The sequence below is a fragment of the Pezoporus occidentalis genome, unplaced genomic scaffold (assembly GCF_034315485.1).
Source record: "Pezoporus occidentalis ecotype Australia unplaced genomic scaffold, CSIRO_AGI_Poc_V1 ctg20, whole genome shotgun sequence".
NCBI classification, from domain to species: domain Eukaryota; kingdom Metazoa; phylum Chordata; class Aves; order Psittaciformes; family Psittacidae; genus Pezoporus; species Pezoporus occidentalis.
In genome coordinates, this window is record NW_026913856.1 from 1,423,735 (window position 1) to 1,445,376 (window position 21,642).

At 35.5% G+C, this 21,642-nt stretch overlaps 1 protein-coding gene across 3 annotated transcripts in view; it reads left to right on the forward strand.

The window, feature by feature from the left end:
- The window catches only part of CDH11 (cadherin 11), an 81,269-nt gene that overhangs the window by 22,854 nt on the left and 36,773 nt on the right, over positions 1–21,642 (forward strand). For 2 of the 3 annotated variants that reach the window (XM_062618257.1, XM_062618256.1), the window contains one exon: positions 16,543–16,673. The exons of the other annotated variant lie outside the window; for it this stretch is intronic. The gene's annotated coding sequence lies outside the window, so the exon portion shown is untranslated. The remainder of the gene's footprint in view (positions 1–16,542; positions 16,674–21,642) is intronic. 3 annotated transcript variants of the gene reach the window in all.

The following is a 21,642-nucleotide window of genomic DNA, read 5'->3' on the forward strand; positions in this document are numbered from 1 at the left end:
ACAAATATATCCTTTTCGGTAGTGTTGTCCTTTAGCATGAATTCCTGGTTGTGGGATTTTTTTGTTCTTCTTTCTCAAAAAAATTAGATTTACTGAAAATGGGGTACAGATTTGGTTTCTTATTTGTGTATGAGAGTGAGTTCTGACTGAATTTTGTATGTTACATATATTTGTTTCTGCTCTATATTTGAAAGAATGCTTTGAATTTTATTATTTTTGTCACCTTTTTACACAGAAAAATAACATGAATTAAGAAAAACATATCCTTTGCTTTGGGGATTTAGGAATAAGATGAGGTAAGCCTAAACTGGAAAAGGATGACCAATGCAGACGTTATAAAGATACCTAAGGTTGTGAAAATGATAAATTAAAAAAAAACATATATTTTAAAGCACATAAAACTATCTTAGCTTGGGATGAAAGAAGGGTGCCATATTGGCATAATGGCTGTGCTGAAGAGAGCCTAGCAATGACATTTTGGACATCTAGAAAAAGTTGTGGTTTCTTAGAGATACAGTCAAATTCATCTTGCCTTCCAGCCAAAGCTGGTTAATCCTTAGCTCTTCTTAAACAGATAGCAATTGCAAGATGCTTTATCTCCAGCTGAAAACTACCCGAGAAAAATGTGAACAGAAATTATTACTGAAAACATGCTAGTGTTTAATCTAAGACTGTAAAAATATTAATATCAATTTACTAAATTGGAGTTTTTCCTTCCCAAGAGCAGAAAGAATTTACTCGTGAAGCATATGCAGTTTATTTGGGATTGTACTAAATGGCAATGAAGGAGGATGAAGTGCTTACTAGATATCACAGAGGTGCTCCAAATCAAACTGAGCTTCTGCTAGTATCTTGCCAGGATCACAGAGTAGTACTGGTGGTACATCAGAATTGCTTGATCTCTCAAAAACTCTAGTGGTGAGTTGAACTTGTGCTTGGCTTGCTTACTTTTTCCTAATTTTGAGGGACTAAATTTTGAATATAAATTAAATGTCTGAATAGCTCTTATTATATTTGTTGTTTCAGTACAGCAAAGCCATTTATATTGGATAATAAAAATAATTGTTGCTTGAGCTGATATATTTTATTAGGCTTTGTTTCAATTAAAATTACCTTGACCAAATCTGCATTTCAGCCCAAGTGATGGGAATTTCAGAACCTCACTTGCGATGTTTTTCATTGAGGCCACCAAGTTTTCTAACTGTAGCTAATTGTTGCTAAAAATTGGACTGCAGTTTGTTCAGGTTTGACAACAGAAATGTTGGGCATTCGACTGGACATAGATAATGAGAAATTCTAACTGTGATTATTACAGTTTATCCTACCAGATGCTCCTAACTTGCTATAAAATCATGGTTACGTATTCTCCTTTTATCAGAATTTATAAATTAAACAAATGAACGGAACACATAACGTCACATGGAACCAAGCTTTACCGTTTTTTTTATTATGATGTATCTAAATATCTATATATTGCTACAGTACCTGGCTCACAACACGTATCAGCCATGGTATGAGAAGTTCAAACAGAAGTTAGCACATACTGTGCCACCCAGTGTCTGTCTTAAAAAAATCTTGAGATATTTATTACAAATCGTTGAAATGAACACAGACAGGTAAAGAAGCTTTGCAACTATCTAATATTAATTAGGCCTTTTGATGTTACATAACCCTTCATATAAATGAAAGATGTAGCTAGATACAGTAGAAATCTTTCTGAGGTTTTGGATTTGTCATGGTTGTGTTGCTGATGGTGATGCATGGAAGCATGTTTATATGAATGCGTTGTATTAAGAAAACTAAGCAATAACAGCAAACACTGCCTCAGAGGTAGCTTTGTTGGATGAAAGTCTCTACAAATAACTGTATCCTCACATCAAGCAGGCAAAGGAATACAAATATTGACCAAAGAATAATGTAGGAGTGTAGCAGTTGAAAATGTGTTGTAATTATGAACTTGGTAGTCAATATTTTTTGTTTACATGTTTGTATGTACTGCAGAAGACAGTATACATTTGGAGACTTTCAAAAACAGTTGCAGTTTTTTAAAAATGAAATAAAAAAATCATTAATAAATATTGATTTCATGAAAAGAATGGCTAATATGTTAAGGCACAAAAAAGTAGCTGACAAGGGCGTTTGTTTAACTGGCTTGCATTGATTTCATCTGGAGGTACTTTAGGTCTACAAAGAACAATATTAAACCACATTGACTTAATTTTCAGTTGTGCATTCCAGAATTGTGTCTTTGAATAAAGCATTATGAATCCATTAATATAGCAACATTCTGTATATATACATATATAGTTGAGATTAAGTATTTTTTATAGGAGGGTAGTTAATTTGTAACAAATTAACTCATTAATTGATGGTAATCTTGCTTTACCATTGGCAATATGTTAATGCAATAGTTACTAATATATTATTTGAAAATTAATTTCAGCAAAATATTAAGCAAACAGTTGTGTGTCATCAGCTTTTGTCACCTCAGTAGATGAATTGCACAATCACTAATGTGTTGTTAAGATAATCATATTTTATTTTGGTAATTTTTGCTAGGCATTTGATGCATTTTGAGTTGTGTTGATGGTATGTACAAGTAACGTGATACCCTTCAGTTTCCTAAATGGATGTGTATTTCTTTGAGTTAGGTTTCTGACATTAATATTAGCAATTACAGTTGAAAGTCTGTGTGAATGGTTAAGTAAAATATGCTGTTTCAGCAAACATGCTTGATAATCTGAATTCAGGGAAATATTTGCAGAAAAGGAATCTGAAAGTGTGTGAATCTGATAAAAGCAAGTAATATTATATTTATAGATGCAATGGCAATGTTTGCATAACTTTTATAATTGCTTATGGCTGTATCAGAATATCTTCGATTTCTTATCATGTAAAAGAGGAAGGAATTAAATAAGGGTAAGTAGCTAAATATGAAACAAACTCTTCTCTGCTTTCAGATAATTTGAATTAGGTTCTCCTCAATAAAACTGACAGCTAAACTGGTTCCAAGTGTCCAAAGCACGGCTGCTCATCTGTGTAAGACAAAGACTTGTAATAGTGAACCCCATGATAAATCACGCTGGTTCTGCAGCACAGCACAAGACAGACTGTTGTGCCTAGGCAGAACAGTTTAACTGGCTCCCTGTAGCAGCCTGCCTGGACATTGCCCATTGCCCTGCACGCTGTTCTGAACTTAAGTGTTTGGGAAAATCTTTAGCATGTCAACAGCAACCTACAGAAAACTGGCACTCCTGTAGGATGTCCCCACTCAATACTGCCTTGCTGCTATTCCGAGCTGCATACTTTAGTTTTGCATTTGTTTATATTCTGTCCAGACTGAAAACTGGATCCATCTTGCCCCTCTTTGAAAAATTTTGTCAATTTGTAGGCTCAAGAATTTAAGACACCTTTTTCCTCACACAGAAGTACTTAAAATATTGTCACTGTTTGCGTTACTCAAAGGTAAAAATGGACTTGTGTGTCTTGCCTTCTGTCATATTAGCAAGAATGTGAATCTCACATCAAGTGCTTGTATAAATATTTCATTATAAAAATTTCTTTAAAATTTATAGCTTTAACTGCTTTACAGCCTTGGTTTGAAAGCAATGAAAAGTTTGCAGTTAAGACTTCCTGCAACTCTTTGGATACATAAAACTTATTTTTAACCTTTTACTTACAACCTAATGGCTTCACCTCTCTGATGGCATTTTCTTACTGATGTTGGAGTGAGTCAGGCAGTCTCTTTTATTCATTGTTTTGTTCTCTTTCCCATGCTGCTGATCTTTTGATCTGTCTGGCTCACATACCCTTAGCTCAGCAGCAAGGTTGGGCATTACTGTGTTAGTTTGTTTTCAACTACTAGTTTTTATTTAGTGCATCAAATGTGCATTTGACTAAAATCTTTGCAGCCAATTTCCATCAAGGACACTAGTTTCTTCATGAAATGTGTTTTCCATACAGTTAGGACCTTTGGCCTTCAGCTTTTGAGCACAAATCATTCCATCCCTAGGTCACCATGTTTTGTGGTGACTAACAATAATTGTTTGATTTACCATTTTCTCTGAAATTACTGATTCTTATTCATAACAATCTTTGTTTTTCTGGTTGTGATCACTGCTGGTTACTGGATTCTGAAACTCATTTTTTACCTTCCCTTAGTATCAGAATACCTCATGCAGTTTTATTACTGAATGGTTTAGAATAAAAGGTAATTTTGGATAAAGGTTAGATGTCAGTAACAACTTTCAGGAAATGTCAAATTAATTTTCGCAAGATTAGAAAAACTTTTTTTTTTTTTCCAAAGCTTTATGAAATGTAATATGCTTTGTTGTTCAAGAACAGCAAAGTCCACAGGAGTTTGGATCGCTATATCTCTAAGCAAATTTGGATAGTTTTGTTATGAGTATGAAAGTTAGGTAAAAGTAACTTGACATTGAATTTTTATTCACATAATTTATACATCCACAAAATTTTTGACTCATTTCAAATTCCAGAAGATTTAGTTTTCTAGTCTATAACTGGGTTAAAATAACACATATAAGCAACTTTCATTTGTCTGGTTAACAATGCAGATAGTGCACCTAGCCCTGCCTGCTGCCAGCTATGGGCTCCTGAGGAAGCCCATACATATACTACATGTATCTTTTAAACTTCCTCTTCCATATGTTTTATTTATCTGTGCACTATACTTGTTAAAATTAGACAGCCTTACTTTTCTCTTATAATGTCTATAAAATTTCTTTACCCATCTCAGTAATTTATAAATTAATTTCTTACTCTTTTTTTCATCAAAATAATGTTGGGTTCCTTTTTAGGCTTCAAAAAGTTGTCCAAAACCAGAGGGAGCATTGTTTTAAAATTCTGCAGCATGCCTGCTTGCACAGAAATCCTACCAAAACCCATGGTCTCTCAGTCTTTATGTTAGCTTTTCCTGAGGTATGTGCTGGGGCAAACACTTGGAAACCCCAGCCAGCCCACCCTGCCGTCCAGTCCCTTCTTGGTGCAGGGCATGACTCTGCCTCTGCCCAGCAGGAAAGGATGGGTGTAAGGATGCACACAAGTACTCCTAACACCTGTGGATGCTTCCAAGTACTCATAGCTTGTTTGACAACCTCTGGTTCATGTTAGTCAATGTGTTATATTAGATACTAGCTAACAGAACAGTTTAGGAAAAGCATAATTTCTGGATTAGAGCTGCCTTTTAAAAACTATGTCTGCTGTATAGTTTGGGAAAAAATAAACATGTTTTTTTAACAGAGGATGGCCCTTGCATCTCTGTTTTCCATGCATGACCTTTCAGTTCAGCTGCTTAAATGACTAATTTTAAATACTGTGCCATAAAATTAACAAACAAGATTGTGGCTTATTTAATAGCATGCAGGTGAAAAGGGTGGTGAAGACTCATTCCTTAGTGTGCTGTAATATCGAAGGAAATAAACATTGAACCAAAAACAGTCTGCACAGGGCTGTTACCTTTACTTGTGATGTAGATTACTATGATCCACACCTGATGCTGCAGCCCAGTTGGTATACATGTGTCAGGTGTGCTCCCTTTGTGGTTTTGAGTGAGTTTAACATCCTGCTGCCCTTTACTCATTGCTTGAGACAAACCTCAGCTCTGACAACTCTGCAGAATGTAATTTTTTTTTAACAGCAAGGTATAAAGAATGCCAGCAAGTGAGCTATTGTACTTTTGTTAGCAACTGACTTGGATCAGTGTTATCTGAGTACAAGATAAAGCTTTAGAAATCCTATTTTTCTGTTTTGCAAATATATACATAGGCCTCCTGAAACGTGTTGAGAATCCAATTCAAATAATCTTGTGGTTCAAAATGGCAAAGGTTCTGTGTCCTTTGACAAGGTTGAGAAGTAGATTTTATTTCAGTAGTCAATCTAAATCTAAATGTGCATCAAATCCATTTGATCTGGAACCCCAGATCAAGATATTATTTGTGTGGAGGACAGTAGAAAATATTGTGAAATATTTCATAATAGTAGCTCCACTGATAAGCTCCTGTTGCTTTAAAAAGTATAATGTGAAAATATAATGAGATAAGTTTGGACTTTGGCAAAAAGAAAAATAACATTAAAACCTTTATGGTAGATGAAACTGTTTTGGAGCTAAATGCTGCTTTTCTCTGAAACAACCCATTCCCTCATGCAACTAAATACTGCCATATGTTTAAATTCTTGCAGCCCTCCTAAGGCTGACCCAGAAGAAATGTCAACAAATGTTTGTGAGTCCTTGTGGCCTTGTAACGTTTTCTTTAAAATGTGAAGAATGGAACAGCAGGAGCTCTAGCACTCCCACTGAACAGACATATGAAGGCATATGGCTAACATAGGAGCCTGCCGGCTTTTCAGAGCTTTCTGGCTTAATTTTGAAGTCTTTCTTTTGTTTCTTCTTTTTCCCCAAGACAGCTAAACTTTTCTATTTCACAAGTTGCTCTGTTCTACTCAGAGCTGAGTTTGGCAAGTCTAGGTTCCTCTACAGCCCCTGACCTGCCATGGGAGAGCGGGTACATCTGTTACCAGAGGTATGGTGCAATGTGCTGTTTCTTGGCTGGTGCTGAGCTTGGCATGTCCCTAAGGTAATTATTCAGTCATTCAACCCTGTATATATGAGATCTCAGACAGCAATCTCCTCCCTACCTGTGTAAGTGTACAGTTTAAAGTGTAAATATTCTGCTGGCTCTGATTTTGGAAATTAAAATAAATGACATTTTTTTGAAAAGTAGTGGAAAGTTCCACTTAAGTTTTATTGCACATGTGGGTTTATTACACTTTCAGCTCACCATTTTGGGGGAATATGCATAGGATCACAAGTTTTTTTCAAAGTCTGTGTGATTTAATCATGAAAGAGCTTAAGACTTCCAAAAGAACTTATGCTCCCAAAGCTCTTTGATGCTTTGGATTATTTTTTTCTTCCCTGTAAGTATCCTTTCCTGCAATTACTATTTTTAATTAATTGAAATATTTCTCTGCTGGAATGAGGTAACAGCTCCACTTCGAACTGCCTGTCTTTCTTATTTCTGATAATATGCAATCTTACTTTATGTTTCTAAGGTGATTATTAACATCCGTGTAGCATAAAGTACAGCTTTGCAGGTTTATGTGTTTCCAGAGGCCATGCCTGCACCATGCAAGCGTGGGTAAATGGGTGGATTATTGTATACAACAGGAGAGCAGTGCGTGACTGTGTCTTGCCTTAGTTACACAGTGCTCCAGTACAAGCATGTGTGTGGGAATCTTACAGTGCATTTTGAAAGGGTTTTTTGCTCTGATGATATACAGATGTATGGGCTTCCCTGTTGTCATCTAAATTTATCTGCAGCACAGGATTTTGCCCTGAAACTTGAAACTTTTGGTCATTTTTGTTTGTCTATTGTACCATATTTATGGATGTGAGATGTTTTAAATCATAAAATCTTGACCTTTTGAGTTACAACATTGTGTATTTCTCAATACCACAAGATATTTCTTCACAAAGTATTTTAGAAGATAATTTATGTATCCACTCATAAAATTATGTTGTCTTGACGTGGGAGATTGTTGAGGTTTATTTTCTCAAAAGTAGTTGGGAAAATTCTTGTGCCCTGAAGAATAAAATGCAAAATATAAAAGGAAAAATTTTACAATTCAACATTTAATGGAGTTTCTGTGGTTTATTTCTCATCCTCTGCCTTACTTTGTGCACTACAGTTACAGTAATAAGTAAATAGTAATGTAAAAAAATGAACATTTTGTGTGAGATTGACAGTATGAATAATTAGATTTCTTTTTTAAAAACGGAGTATGGAAGCATATTATTGTCATTTGAAACTTCTCAAGTGAATTTTCTGAAGTGTTCAACCATAATTTACCATGTAGAATGCTGTCTGTTAAAAAGGACTACATTATAATTTACAATTGCTGTGAGTACTGACTGGAGAATGAGCAAGGTATTGAAGCAAAGTTGTCCACACTCTTAGGTAAAATTATTAGGTGACTTGTTTCCATATAACTCACTTAGGTCAATACTTTCTGAAAACAAGAGGTTTGTTTAGATGAGTTGTCAATACTCATAAGTCTTATGAACCTGAAGATAATACCAAAGATGCGAACATCTATTTATATTATGCAAATGGAGAGCTCACCAAATTGATTATACAGTATGCATAGAACCTTATTTTGGCTCAGTTCCACAGCATAAATATGCAAAAAGGTTTACTCCCTTAAGTAGTAATTATACAGCTATATGAGTCTAGTTTTAGAACATCTTAACATTCATTGTTAGACTAAATTAACTTACCTTCACAATATCATTTTCAGATACAGGTGTTAATTATTATCTCCATTTTAGTGATGGAGCTGAGGAGCAGAGGGCATGTCGGCAAAGTCTTATTGTTGGCAGATGGAATCTCAGCCCACCAGAGCTACGCAAACATGTTTATCACAGTGCCAAATCTGAATTAGCAGGTCTGATCACAAGCTCATATGCCTTGGCTCACAGTAGGATTTGGTGGGTTGGGCACAGTGTGCTGTGCTAACCACATTTATTCAGCTTCAACTCAGCTTGGAACTTGGGAAGGAAAAGCTCACATCTGCCAGAAATATACTGTGTAGATACTCCCAGCAAATCTGCCCAAGGCCACCAAGGAGTCTTAAGTTATGGCCTGGAATATTCCGTCCCTGTCCAGTTCAGATGAAAAAGAAGAGAGTTACTGCCGTATAAAAATGATTACATTTAAGTAGGTTTAGATAAGCTTTAAGCAAATAGACCTTTCCATTAATTTGCCAGAAAGTCACGTGTCTGCACAGATGGCAAAGAGACTTCTTTCATTATTATGAAGTTATCTTTGATTTTTATTAGGCATTAGGCTATTTCCATATGCAGTTGTCCTTTTTGTCTATATATGTTAACATTGGGCACTCCTGGCCGAGACCCAAAAGAAAGTAACTGAAACTTAGAGAGTAGCTGCATTTCTGAAATAATTTACAATCGTGCATAAAGGTCCTCAAGTTTCAACCAACAGGGGGAGGGTTGTTTGTTTATTTGTTGTTGTTGGTTTGGGTTTTTTTTAGCACTCTGGAGCTCATTTATTATTATTTAAAGAAATGACTTAATTACACCTAGGACTATCTACATGAGGCAAAACTCCCATTGATGTCAGTAGGAATTCTTTCCTAATTATGCAATTTCTCCTGAATATGCAGAGCACTTGCTCTGTTATTTGGTTATGCATATTTCTATTTCACAATCATTGTTTTGAAGAAACTTCATAATGCACTTGCTCGTGGCTTACACTAATTACACTACAGAAAATTAACATCTCGGTATTTGGGAGGCATAATGAATAGCAGACAAATGTTAAATATTAAAATTGTCATATATTCTGTTTAATTTTGGCTGTGAACTTCACTGTTACAAGCACTTCATTATGTGATGCAGCTGAAATACAGATCTGTGTTTATGTTTCAGCTCTCAAGAAAAGATAGGTGGGCATGTTACCAAATAGCAAAATAACTCCATAAAAAGTACAAGTATATTATCATTTCTGGAGTGGAATACCCTAAAGTTATACGTGGTGGGAAATTATATCATCCTTGCTATAAACATTGCTGAAATTTTGGAAAGTTGTCTTAGTTATGAGTAGAAACCTCACACCAGGCACCATGAAATACTCTTAGCTCTTGCACATCTTCCAAGTTCTATCAGAACTTCCAAGTTCTATCAGCCACTGACACTTTTCTGTATCTTTAATTACCATTTCTTAAAAATTATATAGTTGAGGATAGTTTCAGAACACCAGTTAGTCAGTATTGTTGAGTCCTCAAAACCAAAATATATCTTTGAAAGAGGCTTAGATTTGGAATCAGTAATGTTTAGTTTGTCTGCCTTCAATTTTTAAGCTTCCTTCTGTCAACACTTGAAGACTGTTTAATGGACAAACAAATGTGTTTGACATTGCCTTGTCCTTGGTTGAGAAGCCAGCTGTGTAATGTTGTTTGAGAAAACACAAAAGGAAATACGGAAAAGACAGAGACTGAATCCTTTTTCGTTGATATAATATGAGCTTACTACCTATTTTCCCTTCCTTTCACCCTCCCTAAATCTTGACAAGCTAGGACCTATGGGAGTCTGGGAGGAGGATGGGGTGAAATAGAGATAAAGGTATAGTCAGTCTAGAAATAAGACTGAATTAAACTTTTTAAAAAAACTTTAAAAATGTTTGAAGGTACTTTGCTGGGTTTGCAATAGGTTTCCCAGAATGAATCATGTATCTTTCCCAGCCTGACAGAGATATTCAGTGCGTTGTATGAGGCACACAGAAATTCAGAAATGTCAGATCTCTGTGGTGACTCTTAACACGTCCTCTTTTCTTTATTTATTAATAAAAGGGAGAAGGTGTAGGAAAAAAATGTCTGGAAGACCAAAGAACTCTGTCTCCCTTGAGTCTCTTGGACGAATTCTATGCTATTCTCCTTAATGGTATCTCTGATGTCGCAGAATTATTCTTTCTTGGGTGTATCCAGTGGACCTGAAACCAGCAGGATGATTTTGCAGAACATTATATAAAGACTTTTTTGAAAGGATAGCTGATTTTTTTTTTTTTTCACTTCTGTGTGTCCCCTACAGCTTGACTAATGGGAGCATTCAGCATATACTTCAGTGGCTCTCAATTTTTAGGTTTTTTTTTTCAGGTCACTGGAAGAGATTGATAAAAGAGAGCAGAAGAAAGCCAGAGGAAAGAAATAGAGAGCAACCTACTGAAATTGGCAGAAGAGAAAAATAAGATAAATAAAGCTCCAAATGCTAGTGAAGGCAGTCTTTGTTATAGTTTTTCTCCAGAGGAAGGATCTGTCCATTTGGGTTTAATGGAAGAAAATCAGGCAAGAATATAAATATGAAAATGGCAAGGGGAGGAAACAAGCAGGAAAAAAAAATCTTCTAGATCCCACTCTAGTAGTCTCTGTCATCTGCTGCCAGTGGAAATTGAGTCACAGGATGACTTAGATGGCTTTGAATTAATTCTGTGTGCCTCTTGCAATGGCAGTTGATTTTAAATGCTTTGTATGTATGTGTTTTCCCAAGAGAGAATATATATGCACATTTTACTGGTGGTGGCTCAAGAACATAAGTTTATGTGTTAAACATCAAATATAAAAAGTCAAGCTTTTAGAGGACAAATGAAGACATTTTCCAGATGCAGGGAATTCAAATTATGTGCAGCGAAGTACACAGGAATATTTTCTTTTTAAAGCATGAAAAAGTTATATAAAGTGTTTTATTAAAATTTATTTACATGCATATGTATGTAGAAAAAGTATGTGTCTACTTGCTGTGGATCCTCTTCTTCCAAATTTACTTTTTAGAAGAAACTCAAGGAAGTTGGAAACATTGGAAGGCTTGATTTATGATATTTAAAATGACAGAACATACCTGCCTTCAGGCCACCCAATCCACTTGTATTCTAAGTACCTGGATAGGATGGGACTGAAGCAGCATGAAGCTAATTAATACAGACTTTATCCTCAAGGGTCTATCATTTACCTCCAGGCACTTGTGACCCAAAAGCAAAAAAAAACCCTGATAAAGTCATATTATATTGAGTGTGTGCAGAGCCTGGGCGCTCATGTGTCTGTAAATAGCTTTTTTAAGTGGAGCTAATTTGATCCTTGTGAATTCACATGAACCTTTTCTCTTACTGCTATTTAATTTGGCCTTGAACAGATGAGATTTGGTCATCAGTCTGCAGTCTTTTAATATTCTGAGAAGCCTTAAAATGTATTTTTGTCCCTTGTGATAACATACAGCTAATCTGGTTTTCAGTTTGTTGATTTTTGCCATCATTCATGTCTTCCCATGTCTAGCAGCTTAGTACTCAGGACAGTCAACTACTTTTCGATACAAAGGATTTATAAGAAGTCAGTCTCACCAATTCCCTGCTTGTGCCATTTGCAATCTGCTGCATGTTAGTCAGCCCTCAACAGCATTGTGAAGGTATGGGAATACCAAGAGAAAATATTTTTGGAGAAAGTATAATGTAAAATCAGAATAGTTCATAAGAAAGAGAAAGAGGCTGTTTACCTGCTTTGAAAAGAACTTTATTTGTGTGAAACTTCTGCAGCTCTTAGGTGTTATCCTTGTGTGTTCTGACTTTCTTACATGTCCTGCCTTCCACAAGCCACTCCCCTGTGTGGCAAGGTCCTTCCTTCTGCAGGAAGGTACAGGATGGTACAACTGTGTGGTTCAAAATTTGGTTTCAAGCTTCATTTTATGAAGGCCTTATGCAAACCATAGGTTGAAAACTTAGCTCCTCCAGGACTGAACTCTGCTGTAGGACACTAACACTTGCCTACCTCAGAACCAGGTGATAATAAAAACAAGCTGAACTATCATGGTGGTGGAAGCCAGTAACAGAGAAAATGTGTGCTCCATCACTGCTGCGCAAATAGAGGTGCACCTTAAGTATGCTGAAGGTGTTCTAGGTGCTCAGGAGCACAGACAGCTTTTCAGATGTCTTCTGACTCAGAAATCTGGTCAGGTATCAAAGTATCACAGTATCACAGTATGCAAGTCACTGGCCCTGACCTGCCAACAGTCCCTGTAATTCACACATATGTATTTATAAGGCAGGTATAATTGCATTCTTTCTAATGCAATTCTTACCCTTTGTTTTGTTGTATTTCTTTTCATATGAACATCTTTCAGCGTAAGATGGTAAGCCCTTAAAGTGTTCATGTCTACACTGTGACCTTTGTCATGCTGTTAATTTCAGCTATTAACATTAATGAAGTGACAGCCTTAATAACCTAAAGTAACTTATATTGGTGCTGCTTTAGGTGGTGAAGTTGGACCAGATGTCCTCCAGAGGTCCCTTCCCACCTGCATTATTCTAGGATGGATACTGGTTACTGCATGTATGGATTTGTGTTACTTGACTTGAACAGTTAATTATTCACCGAGGAGAGATGGTGAGAGAAAAAATGTTGAAGCTTTGCATCCAAACAGTAGAGATACTCAGCTGGCCTGTGGGAGGTTGAATTGAGGTCTCTCTCCTCTGATTTTTATACTGGCTAGTACATTTTTCATAGGTGAAATGTTTTATAGTGTGCTTTTTTTTCTTTTAGAAATGGTTCCAAGGTTAAGTGGTGTGTGGCAGGGTCAAACTACAAATTCATGGTAGAAACCATGGAAAGCTCACATATTCCTATATCTCGGATTCTGTCTTGTGATTATAAGCTCAAACCTCGTTATGTTATTTTTATTTTAAATGCTGTTAGACTCTTTTTGGTTTTTTACATTTTAACAGTATTCTTATTGGTTATTATGTACATTCTGAATATTTAATTTTCCCACTTGAATATCTGTTCAATATGCAGGTTAGAAATACCTCTATGTTTTATAGGCTTGTAGTGATTAAACACAGGGAAAAAAGAGATTCAGCCACTCAGCCTATTTGCCAGGGCTGTGTAAAAATATTGTTTCCATATTGGATTTGAGTAATTAATGATCAATAATTCAGTCAAGCAGTTTCAACTACTTCAGATTTTAATTCAGCCATACATATTACTCTGGCACTTTGAATATGGTCAGTACAGTTTGTTCGAGCCATACTTTAGATTAATAACGTTTGTCCTTAGTAATTGTGCATGGTGTAAATTGTCTTTCCATAAGCACTTTTCTAATAAATTGTAAGCAAATAACTGTTTACGTGGAAACCTTATGAAATGGAATTCTGACTATGTTAGAAATGCTTTTTGAAGTTGCATATATATATATTTGGAATATTTTGGTCTCTTTCATTTTTGTGATAGCTGCTAGAATTTTTATTGGGATTGAAAAAGTTGCAATAATCTGGCAGCAACTCAGAAACTGATCCCTAATGCCTCTCACTAACAGGGAGCTAAATGTGTAGCTATAAATTCACAGTTTAAATCCTTTTATGAGTGTAAGTATTCTGTCTCTATTTCATTAAACTCTCAGATATGTTCCCAAGTTTACTTCTGTAATTGCTCTTCTGGAAATACTTAACTTTAAAAAGACACTGGGTACAATTTTGCTCAGATATGAGATCTTTGAAGTTTTCTAATACTTTGAATCTTTTTTTAGTGATGCGATGTACCTATGTCTTTTTTATAGACACAAATGTGTATTCAGTGTAATTCCATGCAATAAGGAAGGGGAAAAATAGAGAGGAAAAGAAAAGAGCGGTTTGGGGTTATTTTGGGTGTCCTTGATTTATATCTCATATTTTACATGCTTCTTGATTATATTCGTTCATTCATTTTGCCAAATGGACCACAAAGCTGTGAATATTTATTTAGTGCTGTTTCTAATAGTTTTTCTAATAGGGAATTATTTTGGTACAATGAAAGACATTTGTAAATGAAGCAGATAAACCCTTTGGCAGACAAGGAGTGTTTTGTTCAACACAAGAATTCTATTGTCCACTGCTTTAGTTGTCAAGTGCTTGGGGAGCCCAGGATTTATGATGATGTTACAATGGCTCTTTCAGAGCGAAGTCTAAGAAGCTGTGAGATTCCGTTCCTCTGCTTTTCAGACTTTCAAATCTTTTTATCATGCAAGGACAATGCAGGATTCAGCTGCTTCTTAGGCCACAGGACTGCCCATTTAACATCAGGCATTGTGAAATAATTACCATAGTGACAATAGGTTTGCGTTGTTTTTTTTTCCCCTCTAACTAGCAACATTTCAAAATTGTTCTAGTTGTCACTTTGTATAAACTGACTCTGAAGCCACAGCTTATTTAAAAAAATAAAATAAAATAAAAATCTTGCTAGGAGATTTGATGTAAAATGCCACTGTGTCAAATCTATTTGGAACATTGGAAAACTGTTTAATGTATTTTATTTTGTTGTATTTTATTTTATTTAGTTTTCTTGTGATTATAATTGGACTTTGAAACAGCCCTCTGTAAATGCAGCAGATGTTTTTCTTTTGGCTTTTCTGCTTTTTGTAAAGGTTATAGAGTAAATAAATCCTTACTATTGAAACTATGTTTAGCTGCAGCAGAAAATAAGAAAATAAAAAAGATAATATGTGTAAAACTAATGTCTGATACCCCCAAATCAATTCATCATCTGAACTATTTCTTGTGCTGCAATGATGGAAATCATTCAGCAGTTTTGGATTATGTTTTTCTTGAAAATTTATATCTGGAGGAGTTTCTCCTTGCTTCATGTTAATATGATTTATTTGTTTCAAATAGTGATTAGTGCTGAAAAAAATATTGATTTGTAATCTCTGATGTCTGTTTAAATGCAGTGTAACCAGAAAATGGAGCCTTGACAGTTAAATTTTATGTGCATGGGCACTTCACTGCTAGTAGGTATATGCACAGGAAAAAGCTTAAAAGTGAAGCAGGTTAGATTGAGGAATGGTAGTATCAGTTAACCATTTGCTGCTCTTAAAAGCAAAAAAGATCTCAAAAAAAATAGGCAACAAGGATATGTAGGAGGAGATTTTGAGAAATACTTATTTAAGCAACTTCAAATGTCTTGGGCAGAAATTAATCATCTACAAAGTCATCTGTAAAGACGTTATCTCTAAAGATACTGAACAAATTGTCAAAATGAGAAGGTTTATTTAGTTTTAGTCTTTCTTTTCATTCATTCATATTAATTATGAATTAGCTCAAAAGATTCCTTTGGGACAGAAGATTGTATGGAAAATGAGAATATTTTAAAAAGCCATATGTATTTCATAGCACACTGCATAAATACATTGAATGTATAGAGTATTTTTATAAAACAAATGCTTTATATGTTACTGACTGGGTCATCACACAAAAAGTACCTCACTTGAGAGAGCTCACCTTAGCAAAATTTGCTTTCTAGGAATGTGGTTTTTATTGAACATTTATCACAGATTTTTGAAAAAACATGAGTCAACATATCTGCAGTCACAACCGGCAATAGAAGCCATGTGACATTATTTCTTCCTTTGATGGAGTGTGAAATATATTTGTGTAATACTGCAATATTGGATATGTAATATTCAGTGAATGTCTATTAATTTCTCCTCAATGCTTTTGCTAGCAACTTTGAAATTTGGGCTGTGCTGCTGAAATAATTTTTTGCAATTTTGTTGCTCTAATGGAGGTGAAAAGTGAGTATAAAATGGAGGATTGGTATAAATGAAATAGTTTTAACAATTAATACTAAAAAAAAAAACTTATTTGCATGTATCAACCTAAATTACAGAAGCTATTTTGCAATAATTCTTTCTGTAAATTCTCAATTAAAAAAAAAATGTAAAGTACTGGGTAATCTAGCCTGATTTCGTTGGCTAGAATGAATCCTAGTCCTAAAATTCATTTAGTACCCATTTAAGACTTTATCAATGTATCAAATGAACATCAGAAATATAGTGTCTACATCAGTACATAATAATAGATCACACTGAGTATTTGTTTTGCTAGTCTTCAAATGCTTTTTAGGCTACTGTGATAGTTTGTAGGCTAGACTTTAGTTTTCTTTTGTTCTGGTACCAATATTGTGCTGGATTTCAATGCGCTTTTTCATTTGTTGTAGCCAGAACTGAACTACTGGATGAGTGGCAGCAGAAACCTTACATCTGCATTGTCATCACAGTCTCATTAAGTGGCATTTCAAATGTGCGGAATATGCTACATAAATTGGCAACAAGTTTCCAGTGGGTGAAGGTAAGTAGTACATCAAAGTGTGTGATCTTCTGAGTGATGTCAGATATGCACAGCTAGGCTTTTGTTTCTAAGGTGTCTACAATATTTGTACAATATATGGAATATTTCTTCATTGACTAATCATTCGCCTGTTGAGTGCTGTCTGCCGCTTTTTCTCATGCAAGGTAGAGTTTATCCATTGGTCTTGGTTGTCACTCAGGAGAACTGATGCTGGAGGTCACTGACCATCCTGCTATGTTCGTAAAGCACAGTTTGACACGGTACATATTTTTGGATCGCATTTGTTTAATTTCTTGCTTAAAACATCATAGGACCTCTTGAAAACTACAGCAGTATAGTACTGAGGAAGAGAAATGTAAGGAATTTTCTAATATTTAGTTTTCCAACTTAGTTTTAGCAAGTCAAATGGATTCATACTTTCCTTATTCTAGGCCTACATGAATAAGTGATTAATTCCATATTTGGTTTATTTCTCTGGTATTTTGTACGATACCACCAAGCTTAATCTAACTACTCAGATTTGGGTTAGAAAAATAAGTTAGTGGTGACCCTTATGCTTTAGAGAAGGTGGCTGCGGAAAGTTTGGAAAAAGAAAATTATGGGAGACTCTAGACCTAAAAATAGTCGTATCTGCTGCTATGATGACTTTAATTTTTCATATCATCTGTGGCTTGCAGTTGTGCTATCACTGAAACCAGTGATTCCACAGAGGTAAGAATTGTACACTTAAAGGTGTTTCCATGCTTTAAAAAAAAAAATAATAGAGAAACAGATTAAATGTAATAGATAATAAATATGTAAATACTATCATTTTTACAGACTCAAAGGCATGATCCCACCTGAATTATCTGGATAAAGAGTACAAAGCCAGGATATTAAAACTCTTTATCTAGCTGACTCATCAACAATTTTTTCATTCAGTGCAGTCAAGTTCTGTTTGGCAGATGCTTCGTTTCTTTGTAAATGTCCTTGAATGATGATGATCTTATTTCTGGCAACCAAATGGCCTGTATACTTTAAACATCCTTGTGAGCAGCTATATAGGATATATGTTTATGGTATTCGCTGACTTGTTAAGGTAGACTGCAGCTATTAGTATTCAAGCTGAAACAGAGTGTATTTGACAGTGACACAAATAGCATTCAATTTAACTTAGGTGGAAATGTGCAAGTTCCTTTCCTTCTGAGGAATAGCTGTAGCTCAGCATGTGAGATTCTTATCCTGTCTAAAAACAAGCGCCAAATTTTGCAAACAATGCTCAATTCTTGTTCAGATACAGCTTTTCAAGTGAATGAAATTAGAGTTTGGTCTGACCGAAGACTTCCTGACTAGGTTTCAAATTCATATATGGGTCTCAGGAAGACATAGCAGAAACATCTTAAATTAGTTACACATTCAGTTTCTCTGAGTCTCCACTCCATGTACTGGTATGTGGATTTTCTCACCGCAGTTTCAGTTTGCCTCTTCTGGCATTTTCTTATATCTCACTTCAAGGTTTAGTTCAGGCCTCTTTCTAGTCATCTTATTCTTGGCTTCAAAGCTGCACTTCAGAGTAGATTTAAGTTTTACAAATTAAAGAACTGTGAAGAATAATATTAAAGGAAAACTTAAAGGCCCATTGCTCTCACTAGTATATAAGATAAGTGAATTTACAAACTGGGTCCCTGTTGAAGGTTTCTTCATGTCTTATCTGAGAAACTGTTGTGTCTATTTTCAGAGACTTTTTTACATTTCCGAGTTCAAGCAAATAATTTCTGAAAGAAAGCTTCCTGCAGAGTGACTGTGAGAGACTGCTTGGCGTGTGAAGTACCTCCCTGTAAAAGAGGAGGAACAAGAACCACTGTTCTCGATTACCATGTAAACCTGGGCATCCTGCTTCTGTATGCTTTACATGTGCTTCTTAAATTATCTTCTCTTCTTTTGAAGGATTTTTTCTTAAATTGCTCGTAGCTGTGCCTGTGCAGGAATGCAAATTTTGTGTTATAATATCTAGATTATTAAACAGTTGAGAAGGTAAAATACTCATGTTTAACTATTGTTAATGGAACAAAGAACAGGGCAGGCAGAAAGGTACTACTGAGCTCATCTGGAGCTGTAACATGGGCTTGGGTACCCAGTCACTGGAGAATGGCCAGTAGATTCATTGTGGTTATATTTTACAGTCCTAGCACATTTAATGAGGCCTACATATCTAAATAGAAAAGTGTTACAACTTCAATGTCCTGCTTTATCCTGTATTACACTTCTCACTTTGCTTCTATGCAAGCATATGTTTATATAGGTTTTAAGACCAGAATTAGAAATAATTTTATGTGAAAACATAATCCATTGTGTGCTTTGAACATATATATTGTATATAAAAAGATTATGATGAACTCAGCCATTCAAGGTTTCATATGCAACAAAAGTTCAGAAGCTTGTTTGCCATCTCATACATTCTCTATGTTATAAAATAAAGAAAAATTTAGTGTATTTAGTACTTTAAAGGTACTTAACCAAACCAATTATATAATTGAAAATCACCTTTGAAGAAAAACTTCTTAAAAATGTCTTCAGTATCCTTCAGGAATACTTGCTAATACAAGCATGCTAACATATGCAATTTATGTGGCTTTACTAATCTTTATAAACAGCAATAAAGTCACACAAGGTACGACTGGTAAAATCTAATGTAATGCAAAGGATATTCCCATTTTATTCCTGACAAGCTGCATTTGCAACCATTTAGTTACTTTATTTTAAAATGGTTTTTCAATTACATTCTAGTGCTGCAGGGAAAAGCCTTTTGACAAAGGCATGACATAAACCATTTATATTGTAGCTCCATCATAGTTCCCATAGCTAAACTAGGCTGGACAGTTCATTAAAAAGAAAAATTAATAATACAAGGTTGCAGGGAAACAATAACAGATTATGACTGGACTATGGCAGCCCACTGAATTCATGTAGTGGAATAAAAATGATTCCCTTGTCTTGTAAATGAAGGTTTGTTCCAAGCTTTTAGGCAAACTCTGTACTTCTATTCCTTTACAGGAAAAAGCTTTACAGTTTCTAGTCTGTAAAAGCAATACTTTATAATTCCTGCAGAAGATTAATATGTACTCTTTTGGATGGAAATCACATATTTAATAATCTTTGAATGCGTAATAACAAGCCAAATATAAAAGAATAGTATGGCACACAGTGAACCACTACATCAGAGCAAAAAACTAACCTTCTCTGAGCTGGGCAGAGGCATGGAGTGACAAAGAGAGGGCAGAGTCAGGACTCAATCCCATCTTTTCTTATCTAAGGTAGTAACTACTCCAGACCAGTGTAAAATCACTATATTTCAGTGTGCAAAAAAATAGCACATTTGCGATTCAGTGTCATTTATTTTAGGTCCATTGCTGCTACCTGTCTAACATCATATGCGATTTCTCTACTGCTTAAGGTTGTTCTTAAAGGTACAAGCAAGTCCTAATGGCCTCTTGCTAGATGTTACTGCATATTTTCCCAGTTTCCTCAGGGTTTCATGGTTCAAATTTTCTGTATAATTCTGGGATGTATGGCAAGTACACAGACTTTAATGTTGAAATCTGAGTTTTATTATAGCAATACTATAAATTCCTGTCTCAGAAGATATTTCAAAGAATATGTGCTCTGGGATGCATTAACCATTATTTTTGGCTGATGGCCACAACCTTCTAATGAATACAAGGGGATAACAGGAGAGGCCAGAAAAGGGGAAGTCTGAGCCAATATGATGTTTGGAATCAAATACAGGACTGACCCTCTAGGGTATTCTCTGGTTCTGTTTATGAATACAACCTTCTTTTAGAAACACCAGCCTAAAATACTGAAAAGTCATGTTTCTGTACTTTTACAGATTTATGCTTACTTTTATGAGAAGCTTGGATACTTGGCCTCTCATTCTCTCTTCTCTCCCCCCAAAATAGAAAAACAGATTATGTAACCTCAAAAGTCTGGTCTCAGAGAGGCCTCCTGGATATCTTGGCTTAGTTTCATGCTATGAGCTATATTTTGTGACTCAAGGCTGCACTGAAGCAAAAAATAACCAACCAGCCAAAAGACTCCCTCGACCTTCTGAGCTGTTTTCATGTTTTCACTGCAGGCAACATGTATGAGTTTCAGTATGTTGGAGAGAAGAAAATTTCTTTTAATTTTTAAAGGAAATGTGTTTGCACAAACCTTTAGCGCTCCCTAATGAGCTGTTCATTTCAACACTGGGTACTAACTGCAGACTTCATTGCTCTGTTCTATTTACATGTCCTAAGGCACTTCCATCTTCTCTCCTTCTCTGCCCTGTGTCAGACACAAGAGAGAACAGCCCTCTCACAGGGAACAGTTTCAGTGAATCACAATGACTTACTGCAAGGAAAGCTCAGCAAAGACTATGTTGTGCTGTTTCACAATAAAGCTAGTGACCCAGTGGCTTCTGCTACTGTGCTGCTTGCAGGATAAACAGAATAATACAGTAGTTGTGTATTCAAGAAACCTCATCATCAAATGGAATGACCTTTTTTCCTGTAGGTCTGTAGTGATTTGATTTGCTCCCCACATGCTGTTACCTCCTTTAAGCTGAAACTCTTATGAGCTCACACATGGTTGACAACATTGTCTTCTATTTGAACAGTCGCTTTGCCTGTGACTGGATAGAGGTGTGTTGCATCCAGGTTTCAACTTAGGTTGCTTGAAGTCTCCATCAGTTTATTATGCTACAGCTTGTGGAACTGATTTAGGCAAAAAGAACAAGTCAAAAATGTAGTTAATGTAAAGTCTTAACACTCTAACCAAAAATCATTTGTTCGCCTGTGCTGAGCTCTCATACAATCTGGGCTCTTATCCAAGTTATGTACAGTTAAACATGAAACACATGAGCTTTCTAGTATCTACCCTTTCCCTGGTGCTACACTCACCATCAGCTGCCCCTTAGGCAGATATCTTCTTGCAGGGATGGGAATGGAGG